This window comes from Sarcophilus harrisii, chromosome 2 (assembly GCF_902635505.1).
Source record: "Sarcophilus harrisii chromosome 2, mSarHar1.11, whole genome shotgun sequence".
In the NCBI taxonomy this organism is placed as follows: domain Eukaryota; kingdom Metazoa; phylum Chordata; class Mammalia; order Dasyuromorphia; family Dasyuridae; genus Sarcophilus; species Sarcophilus harrisii.
Genome location: NC_045427.1, coordinates 107414830 through 107436559, shown reverse-complemented (window position 1 = coordinate 107436559; position 21730 = coordinate 107414830). Strand labels below are relative to the sequence as shown.

The 21730-nt window shown below is 34.9% G+C and overlaps 1 non-coding gene and 1 pseudogene across 1 annotated transcript; both read left to right on the top strand.

Annotated features, from left to right (window-relative positions):
- Positions 1-1869: 1869 nt before the first annotated feature.
- On the top strand, positions 1870-2362 carry LOC111718656 (annotated as a pseudogene).
- A 16398-nt stretch (positions 2363-18760) lies between these two features.
- LOC111718660 lies at positions 18761-18891 on the top strand. The gene has a single exon (XR_002769184.1). It is a non-coding gene; the product is annotated as a U6atac minor spliceosomal RNA (small nuclear RNA).
- The last annotated feature ends 2839 nt before the right edge of the window (positions 18892-21730 follow it).

Here is a 21730-nt window from a genome sequence, read left to right as displayed (position 1 = left end):
GTTCCATACTGTTAGGTCCAATGTCAGCAAAGGAAGGGATAATGGGAGAGAGACCATCTCAATCTTTCCTTTGGGGACAAGTTTATTCTTTATGATTTTGCAGCATTTTGTCTCAATTGTTTTGTGGTAATCATTACATTTATGGATTTCTTGCCTCACTTTGTGTAAGATCATATAAATGTTTTCATGCTTCTCTGTATTGATCACAGTCTTAATTTCTTATGATTCAATAATATATATATATATATATGTATATCCATACACACACATATATACAAACAACAATAAAATACAAATCTGTCATATCCATGTGTCACAATTTGTTTAGCCATCCTCAAACTGATGGGCATTTACTTTGTTTCCAGTTCTTTGTTACAAAAAAATGTTAAATAATGCTTATTGACTGATTTTGATTAATATAAAAAGATGGATTATTGGTCCAGCTCAGGTATCATTCTTCCTCTCTAAGTGTAGATGGCTTTGCTTTTTTCAAAAAGTTTAGTCCCAAAGAGTAGAAAAGATAGAGGATGATGGCAGAGAGAAAAGGATCTAGTGAGGGTTTTTTCAGGATGGAAGAGACTTGAATATGCTTGTAAAGCAGTAGTGGATGTGCCAGTAGAGAGGGAGAGATTGAAAGTAATGAGTGAGAGTGGGAATAATAGTAGAGATAATCCATTTTAGATTTGGAAACACAGAATAGAAGGAAATCCTTTGAATAGATAAAGGGGTTAGCTTTGATAAGGAGTAAGACCATTTCCTCTGGTGAGACAAAATCTGGTGAAGGATGAGAGAAAACACCTGAGTGGTAGGAAATAAAGAAGAGGGGAGAAGAGAAAGTTCTTAGTGAATCACTTCTTTTTTTTTTTTTCCTCCTATAAAATATGAGGCAGAATTGCCTAAAAAATGTAGAGATCTATTGTGTCTACTTGTTATCATTCCTTGACCTCAATTTATATGTCACTAAGTAAAACAAACTAGTTTTAGAGGTGTCTTGTGTATGTGTAAGAGCAAATAATAGTCTTCTATTAATCAATTTTGTTAATATCAAAAGAGACATAAAATAAGGAAACCAGGTCCACAAGAGTCATTGAAAATATCCTATTTAAAGTTGAATGTAGGGTGACCTCCTGTTTCTTCCCCTCCCTGGTGATTCCTTGGGTTAGGGGAAGAGAAGTTGTGAGTAGTGGGGAGAGGGGACACCATGCTATCTCCTAAGGAAGGATTTGGGGGCTGTAGCTAGACAACTTCCACCTTCTAAGTTAGAGAGGTAGGAAAGACACCTGGAAGGAAAGAAAGCCTTTCAAATTCACCAGAACAGGGCAGAACAGAATTGGAGGCATTCCCTGGTAGGTGTACCTTTGAGTTGGAAATGGGAAGCCTGAGCTCCAGCTGTGCTTTTGTCCCTGTGTGTCCCCTTTTGTTTCTCTCTGCTTTGGTGTGCTGTCCCACTTCACCTAGGCTTCTTTTCCCCATTTCACCTTCTTCCTCTTTCCCTCTCCTTTCAACCACTCTCTTGCACTTAAAGTGCAATCTGATTTCTCTCTCGAGAAAGAAGCCATTCTTACCATTGTTAAAAAAATAAAAATAAAAAGCTTCAAGCAGCTGAACCTCTCCCTAGTTTGCTCCTGTGTATCCCTGTCTCACAGTCTCTTCTCTAGGGCTCTCAACCTGTCTCGTGTCAAACTCTGCATGTGTCCATCTATAAAAGAAAAGCCAGTTGTCCGAAGGATAGCTATTCAATGACTCCTGACCTGAACTAAGGCTTCCCCTGTCTGCTTTCTCCAGATCAATGAGCCCAGGTCAAACTGCATCAAACTCATCTTCATTTCTTTTTTTCTGAATCGGGAGGGTTGGACAGGATGATTCCAACAAATCCTGCATAAGCTCAAGAAATGCCAGTGCGGCCAGACACTAGTGCCAGGGATGTCCCAGAGCTAACCTCCCAAAGCAATTCTGTCTGAGACTCAGGAATCCATCAAGGTTCCCACTGCAAACCCAGCAGACACAGAGAACAGGAGCAGTGGCTCTTGTGTGTGTCATAATGAGCAAGATCTGATACTTGCCCAGGAATTGGTTTCCTATCTGAAGGGTGAGCCTGATGGATTTCCATTTGAGATGCAGCTCCAGGTGGTGTCGTCATGTCAGAATTGTGCCAGGCAATGGACAACAGCCACTGCTGTGTACTATTTATCACCCCTTTTCCCCTATTATCTTCAGGACTCCTGGTGGCTTAAAGCCATTAAATCTGCCCCCTCTCTCCTCCTAGCTTCGATTGATATTCTATATGGATGGCAAACATCATGACAATAGATTTGGAAAAGTCAGGAACATAGTTTGACATTAACTGCAAAAATTTAGTTGAGATATATACCCGATCTCATCACCATGGAAACCAGAATATTGGAGCAAGACTAGATTTGGAATTAGAGAGGACACTGAGGGTCTCCAGAAAGCTCTGACAAGTGCTCCAAGGATTCATGGCTTCAATGACGTTTCTTTTCTGACTCTGAGATAACCTGTAGCTGACTTCTCCCATACTCAGGGATCCCTTCCCAAGATCTCAACCCTCACCATGGGAAAATTCAGGATCCAAGAAATTCAGGTTGCTGCTAATGTCACTCACTCCCTTAGAGTATTTCTTAGGCTGCATGAATATGTTCTTTTGGCTTCTGTCCAAAAGGGAGTCTTCTTGCCTTCATAATTTTGCATGAAGCCTATCCCATATTTATGTGTTATTCCTCCCCCTCATTCATGGGCACAATTGTGTCACTCTGGGGACCTGTTCCATTGGGCAGGACTACAGAACATTGTAAAGGTAGATTAAGGAATTCTGGCTCAATTAAAGGAAATATAACCAGTGTCAACTATTCTTTGTGTGTAGCTCTTCTATTTTCTCTTCCTTCTCTAACCCATTTTCTTTCTTTCTTTCTTTTTTTTTTTTTTAATTTAATAGCCTTTTATTTACAGGATATATACATGGGTAACTTTACAGCACTAACAATTGCCAAACCTCTTGTTCCAATTTTTCACCTCTTACCCCCCCATCCCCTCCCCTAGATGGCAGGATGACCAGTAGATGTTAAATATATTAAAATATAAATTAGATACACAATAAGTATACCTGACCAAAACGTTATTTTGCTGTACAAAAAGAATCAGACTCTGAAATATTGTACAATTAGCTTGTGAAGGAAATCAAAAATGCAGGTGTGCATAAATATAGGGATTGGGAATTCAATGTAATGGTTTTTAGTCATCTCCCAGAGTTCTTTTTCTGGGCATAGCTAGTTCAGTTCATTACTGCTCCAATTAGAAATGATTTGGTTGATCTTGTTGCTGAGGATGGCCTGATCCATCAGGACTAGTCATCATCTAGTATTGTTGTTGAAGTATATAATGATCTCCTGGTCCTGCTCATTTCACTCAGCATCAGTTTGTGTAAGTCTCTCCAGGCCTTTCTGAAATTATCCTGTTGGTCATTTCTTACAGAACAGTAATATTCCATAATATTCATATACCACAATTTATTCAGCCATTCTCCAACTGATGGACATCCATTCAGTTTCCAGTTTCTAGCCACTACAAAAAGGGCTGCCACAAACATTCGTGCACATACAGGTCCCTTTCCCTTCTTTATAATCTCTTTGGGATTATAATCCCAGTAGTAACACTGCTGGATCAAAGGGTATGCACAGTTTGATAACTTTTTGAGCATAGTTCCAAACTACTCTCCAAAATGGTTGGATTCATCTAACCCATTTTCATAAAGTTCTTTAAATAAAAGAGTCCTGTATAACTTTTTTTTTTTTTAATGGGATCTGTGTCAGGGTTTGGGAATTATAAAGTCAGTTGGTCAATAAGAATTTATTAGCCACATCATGTCAGGCTCTTTGTTAAGAACTAAGGATGTAAAAAAAAAAGAAAAAAGAAAGGAAAAAAAGGTAAAGTCTGGCCCCAGACCTTAAGGAGCTCACAATTTAATAATTTCTTCTAATTATAGATATCATATAAAGAAATTAAAGGCCTAAATAAAAAAAAAGTCATTTTGAAGGAAAAAGGGAAAGGACAGGGTTGTAAGTTAGGAGGGGAATGGAAAAGGGGAAAATCTCTCTCTCTGTCTCTCTGTCTCTGTCTCTGTCTCTCTCTCTCTCTCTCTCGCGCTCTCTCTTTCTCTCTCTCTCTCTCTCTCTTTCTATATCTAAAGAGAAATTTCTAGGTCTTATATTCAGTACCTAGAATTACAACCAGTTTGATTATCCATACTCAAAGACACCCAAGCAACTTTGAAGGAATAGCAGTAAATCTTATAGTGATTAATGGCTTCCAACTTGGGAGATGTACATTTTATTATAAGAGCCTTTGTCTCTTAAAAAAAAATCTTATTTAGTTCTACTAAAAAGGTACTGGAAAGTTTTTGACATTAAAAAAAAGTTCCTTATATTTTGAAAAGATAGGGCGCCTTTGGCCTAGAAAGAAAGATATTTGACTTTCAGGGTATGCAGTCTCAAATTGTGGGTTGAAACCCCACAAAAGTTCTTAAAACTTTTCAGTCCTCATCAAAACTATTTGAGACTACTTTTAAAAAATGGGAAAAGGGGATTATGGAACAGATAAGTTAGAAACAATTGAACTAAATACCTCAGTGTTTGATAAGCCTGAAAGCATGAATTACTTGAGGAAGAACTTCCTATTTGATAACTTTGAATTTAGTCAACTTCCCACTACATCTGCTACTCCAGCCCCTTCCCAGTTTTGCTTTGATTCCTTGACTGTTTTCTCCTTCTTTCTCCTACCATTATTCCAGATCATTTTTTACACCAAAGGGATTTGAGTGGAATAAATTTATAGACAGTTGATGATCTGTACAAGATGAGGAAATTTCCACACCATAAGTTCCCAGCTCTGATGAAATCATAGGCCTGGACTCTCTAACATTGCCCTAACTCTTGCTCAGAAATTAATAAATACTTGTTGAATTGATTTGAATTACTCTCAAGATTTTATGGATACAATAACAAAATGTTCTTTAAAAAACATAATGAATTAAACAATGAATTGGAGATAGTCATTGTTTTTGGATTAGGATACTACCTAAATTAATTTGCTATATAAACTATATTAATTAAACTTATTATATACCAATATTTGCAAAAATACTAATGTACTAAATAACTTATATTTGCTATACTAATTAAACTTTATAGAGCTAGACAAAATAGTAACAAAATTAATTTGAGAATAAAAGGGCTAGAATTTCGAGAGAAATAATGAAAAAAGGAATAAAAAGGAAATAGCTCTCACATGTTTTGAATGGTATTACAAAGTAATCCTCATTAAAACTATTTGAAATTACTTAAAAAAAAATGGAAAAAGTGGATTATGGAACAGATGAATCAGAAACAATTAGACTTGATAGCCTAGTGTTTGATAAGCCTGAGAGCATTAAATTCCGTGAGGAAGAATTCCCTATTTGATAAGAACTGCTGGGAAACTGAAAAAGAGTTTGGCAGACATTGGGATTTGACCACCACCATAACATGCTGTTCTGCACAATAACCGTAGAATGGTAATGGTTATACCAAAAAAACAAACAAACAAACAAAAAAAAACCCCCAAACATTCATTATAGCCTTAACTAATGCATATAGTACTCCAAATTCTATTTCTCTTTACATTCTTTGTCATTCTATATTATATATAATGGCCATTTTTATGACTACAATAATATTTCATAGCATTGATATGCCATTGAGAGGTTGTTTTTAAGTTTTTCCATATTTACAAATAAAATGTTTTTTTTTGTAAAAATGGGTCTTTTTATCCCCGTATATAATATATTTAAAGTATATTTCTATAAGATATAAGGTAGAAGAACATGATCAATGTTTTGTTATATATATATATATATATATATATATATATATATATATGTGTTATATAGATTGCTGTCCAAAAGATATCCAAAGATATCCTAAATCTATTTATAAAGTGACACTTTACCTCTTTCCCCACAGCACAATTTTTATCATTTTTATTTGTGTAGGCTAATTTGAAGTGCATAAGGTAATTCCTTAAAAGTTTTAAAATGTATATACTTTAGGTTATTAAAAAATTCACAAAATTTTCAGGTGATTATTTATGATCTTTCTTTTTGCTTTTGTAAAATGCAATTTGTTTAACATTTTTCAGCTCAGGTGTCCTCATCCATAAGATTGAAATGGTAAGATTTCTACTACTTAAATCAGAGGATTAGCATGAAGAAAGCATTTTGTAAACCAAAAAGAGTTATGAAAATGTGAGTTTTCTTTGGCTTTATAATCATCTTCCATTTACTTATGACATTCATTTCTGGAATCCTAAATCTTTCGTTGATCTATTTAATCATATTTAAAGTCTTTTAATGCTTTTTTGCTTCTTTATATCACAGTCATACCACAATATGCCCCCTTTCCCCATGAACTTTCCTTTGATAAAAAGAAAATAATTAAACCAAAAGGGGTAGTATGTTCCTCCACCATGATTCCCTACTTCACTACCAAGAAAGAGGAAGGATGTTTTGTCATTTGTTCTCTGGAATCTAAATCATTTGTTGTAGTCAGTCTGAGCTCAGCTGCTTTTTAGTGTTTCTTTTATCTCCAATATTAGGGTTATTGTGCATATTGTTCTCAGTTTTGCTTTTTTTTTTTTTTTTTTTTTTTTTGCTTTATGGAAGTTCAAATAACTGTTCCCATAGTTCTTTGAATTCCTCCTAATCATCATTTCTTACAGCCCAGTAATATTCCATCATATGAATATTTTGCAATTTATTCAGCCTTTTCTCAGATTATGGGGCATCCTCTTTGCTTTTAGTTTTTGTCTACCACAAAAGGGTTGCTACTATTATTTTGGTATAAATACAAATTTTCTATCTTTTACCATCTTTGGGCATATGCCTCTCAGTAGTAGTATATTGCTGGGTCTAAGAATATGAGCAGCATGAATAGTACAATGGCATTTCTTCCACAATTCCAAATTGTATTTTAGAAAATCAGACCAATTTATAACTTTATCAAAAACATATTAGTTGTGAAAATAATATGATTTTACATGTATAAGAAGAGGAGGGAGGGAGAAAAATGGAAATCAAAATATTATAAAAACAAATGTTGAAAACCAATAAATGATTTTTTTAAAAAGCATATTAGTGATGATATCTTGTCTCAGTCCTTCTGGCATTGATTGTTTCTACCTTTTATCATATTAAGCTATTTCTTGTGGGTGGGTCAGCCCTTGACCTATTTTTCTAATATTTATATGGTGTCAAATAGATTTGATAGTAACCATTTTATGACATCTTTTTAGAAGAGTTAAGACTTCTTCTGCTTGGTTATAGAAGGCAGAAATAGAAACAATGGGAGAGTAATGGGGATCTGGACAATAAGGGTCCAATCCTGGGAGCATGTTGTGTGGTGAATCTCCTTCTAGAGATTTATGATGATAGAATGAAAGGGCCCACTCTCAATCTTGCTATTCATTCTATGACTGTCTCCTTAATGTGTGGTGAAAAAAGGTTTTTTGATTAGCTCCTGAGTTATAGCTTAGGAAACATTGAAAAAGCATTAACCAAATAAATTACGCTCTCTTCTCCCTCCCTTTTCTCCCCTCCCTCTCTCCTCTCCCCCCTCCTTTCCTCCCTCCTCTCTCTCTCTCTCTTTCTCTCTCTCTCTCTTTCTCTTCCTGGCTGCAAAGGAGTGAGGAGTACAAACTGCTGTGGGTTTCTAGGTGAGGAATGGTCCTTAGGTCTTACAGAACATATTACCTCACTGTTATTTTATCTGTCTCTGTGGTATTAAACCCGTCATGTTCTTAGGTGTAATATTGGAGATAGATTTGACCTTATGAGCTAGTTGATCTCTGGGATGCCTTCCAAGTCTAAAATTCTCTGAAGAGCTTGATGAAGACAAATGTTAGAGAGAGAGAGAGAGAGAGAGAGAGAGAGAGAGAGAAGGAGAGGGAGAGAGAGGGAAAGATGACATGAAAAGTATGACCATTCCTCTGCAAGTCTAAAGTAAATAAAGGCTATTTATCACAGGAATTGGGGAGGTTGATAAACTGAGGAGCTAGAGTCTTCAAATGGACAGAGAGTGTATACTTTCCTGCAGAAAGGAGAGAAACTAACCTGGAAGCCTGTAGATTATTGTGACAAAAATTTGAATAGGGAGATATAGACAGATGGAATGATCCTCAAAGGAGAAAACATTGCTAGATAATGCTGGCAAAGAAACATTGACTGAAAGTAGCAACAAGGAGCAAAAATGTATATACCTCTTCTCTTCTCGGCTCAGTGTGTCATGGAGCATGAAAGGAGCATTCAATACTGTAGAGCATAACCAAGGATTCAGTATTTTCTGGAGAGAGCCAGGTATCCATCATCATAAGAATGTTTAGTGAAGTAAAGAAGAGAGAACAAATGGGAGGTTTAAAATTCTTTTTTGATTTTTTAAATTATTCTGAACTTGATGAATCACAACATAATGAACATTTCATATACAAAGGACAAAAAATGAAGACTGAAATGAAACACCAAATGTCTGTTGTGTACAGCTTGTTTTTTTAAGTATATAATTAATTCAGCACATTAGTTCCAAAACTGTAGTGCCTGTCAGTGTTGCTCTACAAACTCTCTTCTGTTCAAAAAAAATCCTCCCCAAAATCAATCCCCAAAGCAAAACAAAACAAAACAAAAAAACCCCAACCTAATTAATGCTTTTTTCTCACCTCCTTTTTGTATCACTATCAATTTTCCATCCTGCAATAGTTTGTATTCAACAAAGTTTACAAATCTTTCATAGTTATTTTTTTTACAATGTTATTGTCATTATATAAATTGTCCTTTTGATTCTGTTCAATTTACTCTGCATCAATTGATAGATTTCCCCAATTCAATGCTTTCATAATTTCTTATAGAGGCATAATGGTAAAGAAGGAAGGAAGGAAGGAAGAAAGGAAGGAAGGAAGGAAGGAGAGAGGGAGAGAGGGAGGGGAAAAAAGAAGGAAGCAAAGAAACATTTATTAAGTATCTATTATTAGTCAGGCATTGTGCTAAAGCACTTTACAGATATTTCATTTGATCATTTTATGATTGTGAAGTAGGTGCTATTATTATTATTGCCATTTTAGAGTTGAGAAATCTAAGGCAGAAAGAAGTTAAACAACTTACTCAAAGTCATCTAGATAGTAAGTGTACAAAGCTGAGTTTGTACTCAGTTCTTCCTTATTCCAGGAGCGCTTTTCTAACCACTGCACCACTAGCTGCCTCTGTAATATTCCATTATATTCATATACCATAATTTATTCAACCATTTCCCAGTTAATGAATGCCTTTATTTCAAGTTATTTGTTGCAACAAAAAGTACTGCTATTAATATTTTTGTATATATGGATCCCTTTCCTCTTTCTTTGATCTCTTTCACCTATATGTTAGTAATGATATTACTTGGCTTTAGTGATTTGGAGGGGGGGGCATAGTTCCAAACTGCTTTCCAGAATGGCAGGGTCAATTCATAGTTCCACTAAAAGTGCATCAGGGTGCCTATTCTCCTACATTCCCTAAATAGCTATTTTGGTTAGCATTCTTTATATCAGTCCTTCCAGCACTATCTTTTCTAATAGTGTGTTTGTGACTAGTAGTCTGTTTTCCAGTATCTTCCTTTCCCGGGGCAGAAATATATTGTCAGTTGAGGATAATCACCAAAATCATCTAACCAACCCATCCCTGAAGGCTGGAAAACCCTCTACTGTGTTTCTGACAGATGGGGAGAGGAGCTTAGTGCAATGGAGGTGACATTGACTCAAATCACACATCCTGGATTCAAAAAGCTGTTTCTCATGTTGACCACCTTTGTGAATGGTTAATTCATCTTAGATTACAATTTCCTCATCAGTAAAAGTTCATTGGACTGGATGTTTGCTGAGGTCCAATCTAAGTCTATGATCTGATCTAATCACCTACCCTTAGTTGAAAGAGCTTCTTTGTGATTCTTTTTTAACTAACTTAAGCCTGTTTGCCTCAGTTTCCTCCTCTGTAAAATAAGCTGGAGAAGGATATGGCTTTGCCAAGAAAACCCCAATTGGGGTCACAAAGAATTGGAGATGACTCAAAAGAATGAACAACAAAAACTAAAAATCCTACATCTCTCACCTTTTAAATAAAATGTGAGCAATTTATTATGAAGTAAATATTGTTATGAATTTAAACTTATATTTATAACTAATTAGGGTTTCTAAGAGACCTATATAGATAATAACAAAGCAGTTGCTTTTTCTTTCCATTTTCTTCAACCAATTTACTCACAAATTTCCCTATTTTATGGTTAGTCATTGCCAGTGTGTATTATGATATTCTGATTCTGTTTTCTTCACACTTTATTATTTCACCCATATTTTTGTACAATTCTTCATGTTCTTCATACTTGTCATTCTTATTTACGTCATAAGGTTCCATTTACCTTTAGTTAGCAATGTTCAGTCACTCCCCAAATACTTAATATTGTATTGAGTGCAAATTTTGGTAAATACATTTCCTTTCTAAATCTTCTGCAATCTGGCTTCTGACCTCATCATTCACTTGAGACTATCCTCATCAAAATTATCAGTGATTTCTTAATAATCAAATCTGATTTTTTTTTCTCAATAGCATTTAATATATCACTAACCACTTCTTCCTGGGTCTTCTCTACTTGCTAGGTTTTTCATAACTTTGCTTTCTTGGTTCACTTCCTTTCTGTCTGACTGCTTCTCAGTCACCTTTCCTGGACTTTCTTTCATATCACAGCCACTAAATTTGAATGTCCTTCAAGATTCTATTTTGGGTTCTCCTTTTTCTTTATATTTTCTCATCTGATCATCTTATCTGCTCCCATAGGCTTAATTTTTATCTCTTTGGATATCTCTTAGCTTTGGTATTCATTCTTAATCTCTCTCCTAAGTTCCAAAATTCTCTGTTTTATCTTTTGAATCATATGTCTCATTGGCATCTTAAGCTCAACATGTCCAAAGAGAAATCATTATTTGTCCTCCTCCCACTCTCCTCCCTCCACCCCATTTTCCCTTCTTCCAAACTTCCCTCTGTCAAAGGCACCAAGAGTGCTTCTAATCATCCAGGCTCCAAACCGCAGTGTCACTCTCACTTACTCTACCTAATCCATTGCTAAATATTGTCATTTCTATTTTCACAATATCTTTTTTATGCATCCCCTTTCCTCTAATCACACAGAATAGTGATTCAAGCTGTCATCATATCTTTCTTGACCTGTTGCAATAGCTATTTAACTGATCTCTCTGCCTCAGATCTCCCCCTACTCCCATATATCATTCACTCATCTGCCAAGATAATTTTTCTAATGTAGAGGTCTGATCATGTCACCACTCACTCCTGTGCTCAGTGAACTTGATGACTTCAGTTACTTCAGGAATCAAATATAAAGTTCTCTGTTAGACATAAAAAGCTTTTCATAATCAGACTTCTGCCTACTTTTCCAGTCTTCTTATACTTTATTTCCTTCCATGCATTCTAGGGTCCAGCCACATTATTCTACTTCCTGTTCCTCATATACTTTATATAGATATATTAATATCATATTATATTATGTTTATTACAATTGCTAGATATAATTATTATACTATAAATATATAATATAATAATATATAATATATAATAAAATAATCATATATATTATCACTTGTAATATGTACATACACTATGCAGAATATACTTTGAAAATACATTTATCTGTTTACTATAAAGTATTTTACTATATTATTTTACTATAAAATGTTTATCATAAAACATTTACATTTACTATATCTACCTATCTACCTCTCTGCTTATCTATCTATCTATCTATCATTTATCTTCTCTCTTTAACTCTCTTAGTGAGAGGTTCATTCAACAAAAGCCAAACTTGCCAATAAGTGTATATTTGTATATAAAAGTATATATATGCTATGGGCTATATATGTGTGGGTTTATGTGTATATATGTGTACATATGTGTATATAATGTGTGTACACACACATACACAAACATATATATATATATATATGTATATATATATGCCAGCTAGATGATATATTGGATAAAATGTAGTACCTGGAATAATGAAGAGTTGAGTTCAAATATAGTCTCAGATGCTTATTAGCTCTGTGACCCTGGGCAAGTCACTTAATCCTGTCTGCTTCGTTTTTTTCATCTGTAAAATGAGCCGGAGAAGTAAATGTCAAACCACTCCAATGTTTTTGTCAAGAAAACCCCAGATGGGGTCCCAAAGAGTTGGACGTGATTGAAACGACTAAAAAACAGGTTATATACCTAAAGAGTTCATATGGAGATTGGATATATAGATATAGACACATCTCCCAGGTTTTTGCTTGAACAAATTTTTTTCATGTTCGTATCTGTCATAAAATCTTGAATAAACTTAATATTTGACACATATTGTTTGAAAAGAGTCTTTGAAGCTTGATTTTCTTCTACTAAGTCAAATGCTTTTTAAAAATCAACGAACAATAAGCACAGTAAGAGCTTTTATTCTCTAGATCTCTCAAGTAGTTGTATAACTGTGAAGATGAGGCATGCTATAGAAATTCATTGGTGATATCTTGTCTTTTCCCTTCTCATATTTTTATCAAGGAAACTCTTGATATTCTTTCTTTTTCTTTTGACTTTTTAATGGTTCTTTATAGTGGAGACTTTAATTCAGCTGCAATTACTTCTGGAGTGCTGGAAAAGGATAGCAAAAGGTGCCAAGAATCCAACCCTTTCAACTTTTCTGTGCTTTGCTGAAAAAGCCTGATTAGGTTTTTGTTTGTATTCCTCTGACTTTAAAATTTGATGATGATGTTTGCTGAGTTGAGTGTAATTTTACATTTCCCTTGTTGGAATTCAGTAGAGTCTTTTTAATTTCAAAGTGGAACCTCTTTTCTATAGTGTGGGAGAAATTATATTTAATAATTTCTTGAAGCATAATGATAGGCTCTTTTATTTTTCAATGTTTTGGGGAACATTTGATAATACTAAGACTGAGTCTGTTAAATCTGGCTTATAGCCTTTATTCTTTTCCTGTGTTGCATCCAAATATTTTTCCAGTTCAATTCTTTCCTGATCTTGGTTCTTCTTATATGCTAGTGTTGCCATGCAGTTGCTGCCCCAAAATATTATTAATATTGATGTTTTGAACTCGAAATTCCTAGAAAGGGCTATGTTGAAGTTTCCAAGACCTTCTTGGGGATATTTCTAGAAAAAAATGCTGGAAAGAGAGGAATAAATAACATGCAGAGTTCCTGTGGTATGCTCTCATCTTGACACCATGTTTACTATTGACTGGTTGGGTGTGCAAACATTTGGTCCCTCTAGCTGCTCTATTGGAGACTGATAATCCACAGCATTCCCTTTGCTGAGGACAATGATCTTGTTTTGTGGTGCTGATGCGGACAGTGATGGGTGAGCTAATTCAAGTACCCCTCAGAGACTTTATCCTTGTCCTCTGCCTTTGACTCGGAGAAAGATGCTATTCTTCCAACTGAGCACCTTATCCAAGGTCTATCCATACTTTATCTTCCCCACAAGAAAGAAAATATCTAGGTAGGAAAAAACATTTTCTGTGGGTCAGAAACATGTGATCACTTAAATCCAAAGAATAATAGTACATTTCCACCCTTCTGTTATGTTCTCATTACCATATTGTCTTATTCTCTCTGATATAAAAGAAACTAATGGACATTAATCCTTGGGTAATCTATTTTAGCACCTTCGCTGGAGGTTTAGGAAAACTGGTCTGGGAAAAGTTAGAGACATATACAGTTCCTTGAGAAGAGATGGAAAAGTCATGATTTTTTTTCTCCTGGGAAAATAATTATGGTGTAACTTTATATATTCCTTAGTCCACATGAGGTTTATTTAGAGGAGATGGTGTACACAGAGAGAAGAGAGAATAATCACTTATATACACACAATAAAGAAAGTCTCTTGTACTTATAGATAATATAAACCTTTTGGGGCAGATGAGAACTGATATCCATTGAAAGGGGAGAGGGAGTGACGTCTGGCTGCAGCACCATGGAGACATACACTGTTATTCCTCTAACCCCATTTCTCTTTTCAGCAGCAGTTTATGGAGAAGAGAAAATCCTTGAATTTGTTCAACCCTGCTTCACTTAAATCCAATTCATTTGCAAGTTAAGACATCATCTTCCTGATGTTATTGGTCATTTTTAGATAATGAAGTACAAACAAAAAGAACCATAATAACAGCTAGTGGGTAAGAATGTTTGCACAGATGATTCTCCCCAGATCCTTCACTTTCCTCTAATATTAATACATATTACAATATAATAAGATTCCAATATTTCCACTGCATTTATTCTGATCTTTGTTTCCAGTAATGCTTTCATTACTCTTCTATTTTATAACTTTTTTTGCTATCTTCTCATGATATTTTAGCTACCCTTTCATCTTCCTTGAAATACTCCAGATTTTCTAGTTGTTATTAAATAATCTTAAATTCTTCCTGAGTTGTTTTTGTGTGTTTGTTTGTCTGTTTTGTATTTTTTTGTTTTTTAACCAGCATCAATATCATCCTCTCCTGGGATTTTTTTTGGGGGGGCTGAACTTGAACTTTAATTTTTTGAGGGTTTCCATTATCCCCTGAATTAATTCCTTAGGATTTCTTACTTTTTTTCTGATACTCCTTTTGTGTGCACTGTTTCTGTCATTTTCCATTTGTTCCTCTTCATATTGTTAGCCATTCCATTCACTTCCCATTCCTATGACACTCACAGTTGTCACTCTTTCCTTGCCCCTCCCAAATGACATTCAAATGTAAGTCCCAGCTATCCCAGTTTGAGCTTAAGGAAGTAATGGGTGTGGAAATTGGTAGCTGGTGTGCTATACCTGTTTGACTCGTTCTCTGGTAATCTTGATCTGGTCTCTACTTGCTTGTCTGGTAAGCCCTGTCCTAGCCTGAAGAATCAAAAACTTCCATTTCTCTAGATCCTCTCTTCTCTGAACATAGTATATTTATATTAATGTACTTCAAAAATAGAGTTATAAGGATTTCTTTTAATACCCATGAAGGGTTTTCTCCTTTATGTTCTGGGACTCTTGATCAGTCTATATCCAGGTCTTCTTTGTTTTAATCTCCAACCAATATAGCCCCTTGACAGCAATAAAATTAACAAAAACAAATTTAAATAATCAAAAATTAAAAATAAAAATGCACAAAACCATATACTTTAAAGTATTTAAAATGAACATGTAAGTTGATTTTTAATAAAAATTATGTCTATAACTTTCTTTTTTGCCTGTGTTCTCTTTTATCTTTTTCTTCTGTGTATATTATCCAGTTTTGTTTCTGTTATTATTTTTTGCATCATGTTCTCTTTCCCACTATTTCATTTGTGATCCCTAAATAATTCCAAAACATGACTAAGAATTTTATATGAAAGGACACACTATCAGATCTCAGATTGTATTATCAACCTGATTGTCAAAAATTGTCAAAAAAATCTGGCTAAGAAAGAGCGTTGGATCAGGTGTAATAAATTAGGTACATAACACAGAGTAATGATTATAGTAATCTAGTCATACCTTTACCTACAGATTCTCTTAAAAGCATTTTCCCCCCTCATTTGCACCTCTGAGCCTTTCCAAGATATCTTAAGATTTATTGGCTAGATTTCTTTCTTAAGAACCAGACCTTAAACCAAAACAATCTGATTCTAATTGGCCACCCATGGGTCCTAAATTAAGCTCCATTTGCTCATTGTTTGGGTCCAGACTGACTCATATTGAATGTTAATAGTAATCATTTCTGCTTGGGCCAGAAACCCTGAGGGTCTTCCCCTCCCAGATTTATTCATTTAATTTTTGTGGGGTGGGGAAAGGGGGTCTAGTGTAAGAGGACATTCTATGTTTCAATTGTACCTAGCCTTAATCACTGAATGGTTGTGATCTTAGTCAAATAGATCTATTAAAGATCTTAGCTTAAAATGGCCAAGCTCTCCCATTGCATCCAGGGCCAGTTCCAGTGGTCTTGATCTATATCTTGCCACAGGACCCAGATAACTCTGCAGGGAGAAGTGAGACACTTAACTTTGCATAGCTCTCCCTCATTTAAATCCAATTCACTTGCATATCATGGCATCATCTCCCTGATGTCATGGTCCTCTTTGAGAAAGGACAAATAACAACAATAGTGTTTGATAAAAAAAAAATAAAATAAAAAATCAAGCTTTGGGGATAAGAACTCACTATTTGGCAAAAACTGCTGGAAAAGCTAAAAAGCAATTTGGCAGAAAGTAGGTATAGATCACATTCTCAAATCATATGGAAGGTAGGGTAAAAATGGATTCATGATTTAGAAATAAAGGGTGATGTTATAAGCAAATTAGGGGATCATGAAATAGTTTGTCAGATTTATGGATAAGGGAAGAATTTATGATCAAATAAGAGATAGAGAGCATTATAAGATATACAATAGAGAATTTTGGTTACATTAAATTAAAAAAAAACAATATGCTAATATTAGCAGGAAAGCAAGAAACTGAGGAAAAAATTATAGCAAGTTTCTCTGAAACAAAGTTTTCTCTGAAAGATTTCATTTCTTTACTATATAGAAAACTGAGTTAAAAGTATAAGAAAACTGATAAATGCTCAAAGAATATGAATAGGCAGTTTTCAGAAGAAAAAATCAAAATTATCCAGTCAAATAAAAATGCTTTTAATTACTAATAATTAGGGAAATATAAATCAAAACAACTCTAAGGTACCGCTTTACACCTATCAGATATTATGACAAAAAAGGTGACTTGTTGCACCACAGTTCTCTTTTATTATCCTGACTCAGTTTCCCTAAATTGTCCTGCCTAGGTTTCCCTAATTGTTCCACCTCAGTTTATAATTGCTCTGCTCAATCCTGCAAAACAACCCCTTCCTTTTAATCAGAATATTTGATAAGGATAAAAGATCTTATATTTTAGAATATCAGAATGCCTCTCCCCATTCCAAGCTACTAGAATATCAGATACCATCTTATCAAGATGCCTCTGCCCATCTCCAGGGTGCCTCCCCCCATTATGTCATCCCCGTCTCCCACCCCACCCTGTCAGAGTCCCGTTCCCACTTTCAGCATCCTGACTCCACCCCTGCCTCACTCTACCCCCTGTATCTGAGCCGCATGTATATATGTCATTGAGAACTCACATTGTTTGCTGGATTCTTGGAGACGATAGTCTCATTCAGCCCTGGGACCAAACCATGGGTCCATCTGGTCCCAGTAAATCTCTCTTTCAAATAAAATATTAAATACTCTTTAATCTCTATCTTGCCTCAGTTTCTTTGGCATTACAGACTGACAAATGTTGGAAGAGATGTGGAAAAATTGGGTCACTGTGCCATTGGTAAAGTTGTGAACTAATGGAATCTTTTGGAGAGCGAAGGGTATAAAACTGCACATATTCTTTGACCTGACAATACTGTTGAGGAATGAGACACCCTAACAAAGTTTGGGAGTCCCCAGGCCAGTGTCACAGGTTTTCTGAAAGAATTCACAATTCCAGTCTCCAAGTTAAGGTTGGCAAAAGAGGGTTTATTGACACTGAGAGGTTCCCAGTGGGCTAGATCCTTATTAGGAAAGTAACAAGGAATTGAGAGACAGTTTAATTTTATTTAGTCTTCTGCATCCATGGGCTAGGGATCCATCTCCCCAAGAATTAAGGGTAGAAAGTGGTGGCCTGAAGAGTAATTTCCAGGTGAATTAAGGGTGGTGATTATTTTAGGAGTTTCCCCCCGGCTAGAAATTCAAGAGTGATCTCTGGGTGAATTAAGGGTAGGGGTTGAGTGGTGATCCAAAGCCAAAAGCTTCAGGGTTTTCTGACCCAGGCCCCCCTCTCCCTCTCCCTGCCACCTCCCAAAGATCAGGGGACCAGAATCCTATTACATCAATACCACTACTAAATCTGTATCCCAAAGAGATCAAAGAAAAATAAAAAGATCCTATATGCATAAAAATATTCATAACAATTCTTTTATGGTGGTTAAAAAAATGGAAATGGAAGGGATGCCCATCAATTAGGGAATGACTGAACAAGTGATAGTATATTATTGTATAGAAATACTATGTGTTGAAAGAAATGATCAGTAGGGTGGTTTTAGAAAACCTGGGAAGACTTGTATGAATGATGCAAAATAAAGTGGGCAGAGCCAAAAGATCACTACACACAGTAACAATAATGTACAATGATCAACTCTGAATGACTTATCTAGTCTCAGATCTAAGACAATTCTAAAGCACTTTTGATGAAAAATGTTTTCTATCTCCAGAGAAAGAACTGAGGGAATATGAATGCTGATACTTTTTCTTTTCCTTCCTTCCTTCCTTCCTTCCTTCCTTCCTTCCTTCCTTCCTTCCTTCCTTCCTTCCTTCCTTCCTTCCTTCCTTCCTTTCTTCTTTCTTTCTTTTTCTTTCTTTCTTTCTTTCTTTCTTTCTTTCTTTCTTTCTTTCTTTCTTTCTTTCTTTCTTTCTTTCTTTCTTTCTTTCTTTCTTTCTTTCTTGTCTGTGTTCTCTTTTGCAACAAGGCTAATATGGAAATAAGTTTTATTTATTGTATAATCTGTATCAAAGTATTTCCCTTTTCAAAAAGTGAAGAGGGAGAGGAGGCAACAAATTATAAAAAAATTAATGTTATTTATTTTATATGTAATTGAGAAAACTAAAATAAAAACATTCTTTTAAAAGAGAGAGGAGGTTAAAAAAAGCATTTCCCTTGATCAACAGGGAAAAGATTCTCATGATCTTTACAAAAATATAATTAAGGCACTGCCACCTACCCTATAGCATCTAACCATGCTGTTATGTTTTAAATTTGAAGACAACATGGTATAATATAAAAAGTGACAGCTTTGGAACAAAATGTCTTTGGTTCAAATCCCAGCTTTCTTACTTAAGACCCTCAATGGAGAAGTCATGACCTTTCTAGGTGTCAGTTCATTTTAAAATGATGGAGAAGGGAATTAACACTAGGTAATTTCTAAGATCCCTTCCATTTCTAAATCTGTGATTTTAAGAAGTTTTAACAATCTGCTTCTATGAAAGAATTAGAAAGCCATAAATTTTGCAATACAGTTAAAGATAATAAATAACGAACATAAATATACTTCTAAAGTACATTTTTGGACATGGTAGACATGTGAATTTGTTCTCTTTCTGCTGGGAAGATTAGGGAAGTCCCCTGGTAGGCGGTGGCAGCTAAACTGTGCTGAAGAAAGAGAATTTCAGTCAGCAGAGATAAGGAAGGAATATATTCTAAACATGCATACAGGTACAACCTCACCTTTTCAGTAGATTAGAAAGTAATGAAAAACTATGTGAATAACTTTTCCCTCTTCTTCCTCCTGAAGCTGGAAGAATCTCTCCAGACCAAGAAGATTCCAAAAAAAAAGTGAATATGGTAACATTTGTAAATGAGGGAAAGAATGAACAAGATATCTTAGGTAAGGTATCATTCCAACAGGAAGAAATATAAATATTTGCATCCTCATTCTGTAAACTTTGAGTCAAGAAGCAGGAAAGAAAAAACAAATCTTTATAGGAAATGAACTTTAAACATATGAAAGAAAAAACTCCCTCAGCTATTGAACAAGGAAGTAATCAACTGATTCTAAAGAGACTGGATGCAGTGGGGTTGGTTAACCTCAGAATTGTGCTAAACCAGCTCCTAACCTAGACTGTTGAAATTCTTAGTGTGAGCATTTATATACAGCTATGACAAATATTACAAATTAGGTTTTGATTTGTTGTTTTGTTAGTTGTCTATAGACTTAAGAAAGCGATGGAGAAAATATTAAAATTCAGATTAGACTTTAAAAAATGTGGATTTGTTTTGTTTGATTATGCATGTATATCACAATTGTGTTTTTATTTTTTATTTATATTGGTGGGAAGAGGAGTTCTAGCAATTGTATTGCCAAAAAATAAAAAGAAGAAGAAATTAAAATTAAAAAAAAAAAGAGGATTCTGAGGATTCCTAGCTTCCTCCAATTCTCAGCTTTTTTTTTTTTTTTAATGTATTATCTTTTCTCAGTATGGTGTGCCCTCAACAGAAAAGGTTCTGTGCTCTATAGACAAAGCAGGATTGAAGTAGCTCAAAAGAAACATGAGATCGGCAAAGTTAGATAATCCATCTCAATTGTTCATAGGAATTATTTGTGTCCAACCTATGGCAAAGCATTCTGAGTTTGTATTGTTCTGATCAATCATAGTAACTTGACTCTAATAGTGATGTCATTTTGGTCAAACAACAAAGAACAACTAGGAAATCTTATTTAAAAACTTTGAGTTATGGGAAATGACACTATGACTTTCACCTCTCTTTCTTTCCCTTTCCCACCCTCAACTTTTGTTCAGCTTTATTTTTTAAGAAGTTTTTTTTCCTGACATTTAGCCTAAATCTGTCTCTCTATAACTTCTATCCAATACTTCTGGTCCTGTCTTCATAGGTCAAGTGGGATAGCTCAAATTCTCCTTTTACATGACAGCTTTTTAAATCAGATATTCTGTTGTCCCCTAAATAGATTGTGGTTTAAGGTTTGTACTACTGAATTTTTATTATAAATGACCAGGTACAACATTAGTTAAATAGACTTTTGTTGACTATTGTGGGCAACAACTAGTCAATAATTAAAATACTGTTTCTGAGGAAAAAAATGGGTTCAGAATTCTGAATTTAATCTGTATCTCAAACCATTTGTGTTATAAGAGCTCTTTGTATTTTAAAAACAAAACCAAGGTACCCACTTCCTTCTCCATTGATTTAAATTAGTCAGTCACTCAGTCCATTGGAGTTTAAGTGAGTACTAAGTGACTGGCACTGTGTTAAGTGTTACATGGAAAGGAAAAACCCCCCCAAAACAAAACCAACAAAAACCAACAAAAACCAACAAAAGCCAAAAAACTAAAAATAGTCCCTGCTCTTAAGGATCTCACAGTTTAATAGGGGAGACAACAGAATAACAATTATGTGCAAACAAAAGTTATAAAGGATAAGTGAAGGATTGTTGTTAATACTACTCCTACTAATAAGCTTCTTAATTGTATCTATCCTAAATAATAATGAAAAATGTTTAAATTCAGCATATTGATTTTTTATTATACCTTTTTATTTACAAGAAATATGCATGGGTAATTTTTCAGCATTGACAATTGCAAAACTTTTTGTTCCAATTTTTTCCCTTCCTTCTCCCTACCTCTCCCCCAGAAGGCAGGTAGACCAAAACATGTTAAATATGTTAAAGTATAAGTTAAATACAATATATGTATACATGTCCAAACAATTATTTTGTTGTACAAGAAGAATCGGACTTTGAAATAGTATACAATTAGCCTGTGAAGGAAATGAAATATATATATGGTTTGCTGGTATAAGTAATCTTCAGGGAACCAGAATTGCCCCGCCCCCCCCGCCCCCGGGTTTCTGTTTCCTTTTCTTCACTCAGGTCAATTATAGTCATCAATATTTCTACTCCTTCCATTTCCTCTGTTCTCTTCCTTTCCTTCACCTAGCTGTGATTCACCTAGTCATTTCATCCTTGAGGCATCTCTACTGTACAGTCAGAATATTAGCCTCTAGGCTGCATGATTCTAGCCCACTGGACATTTCCTCATGAACATTTTTGTTCCTTGGTCTCCATGGAAAG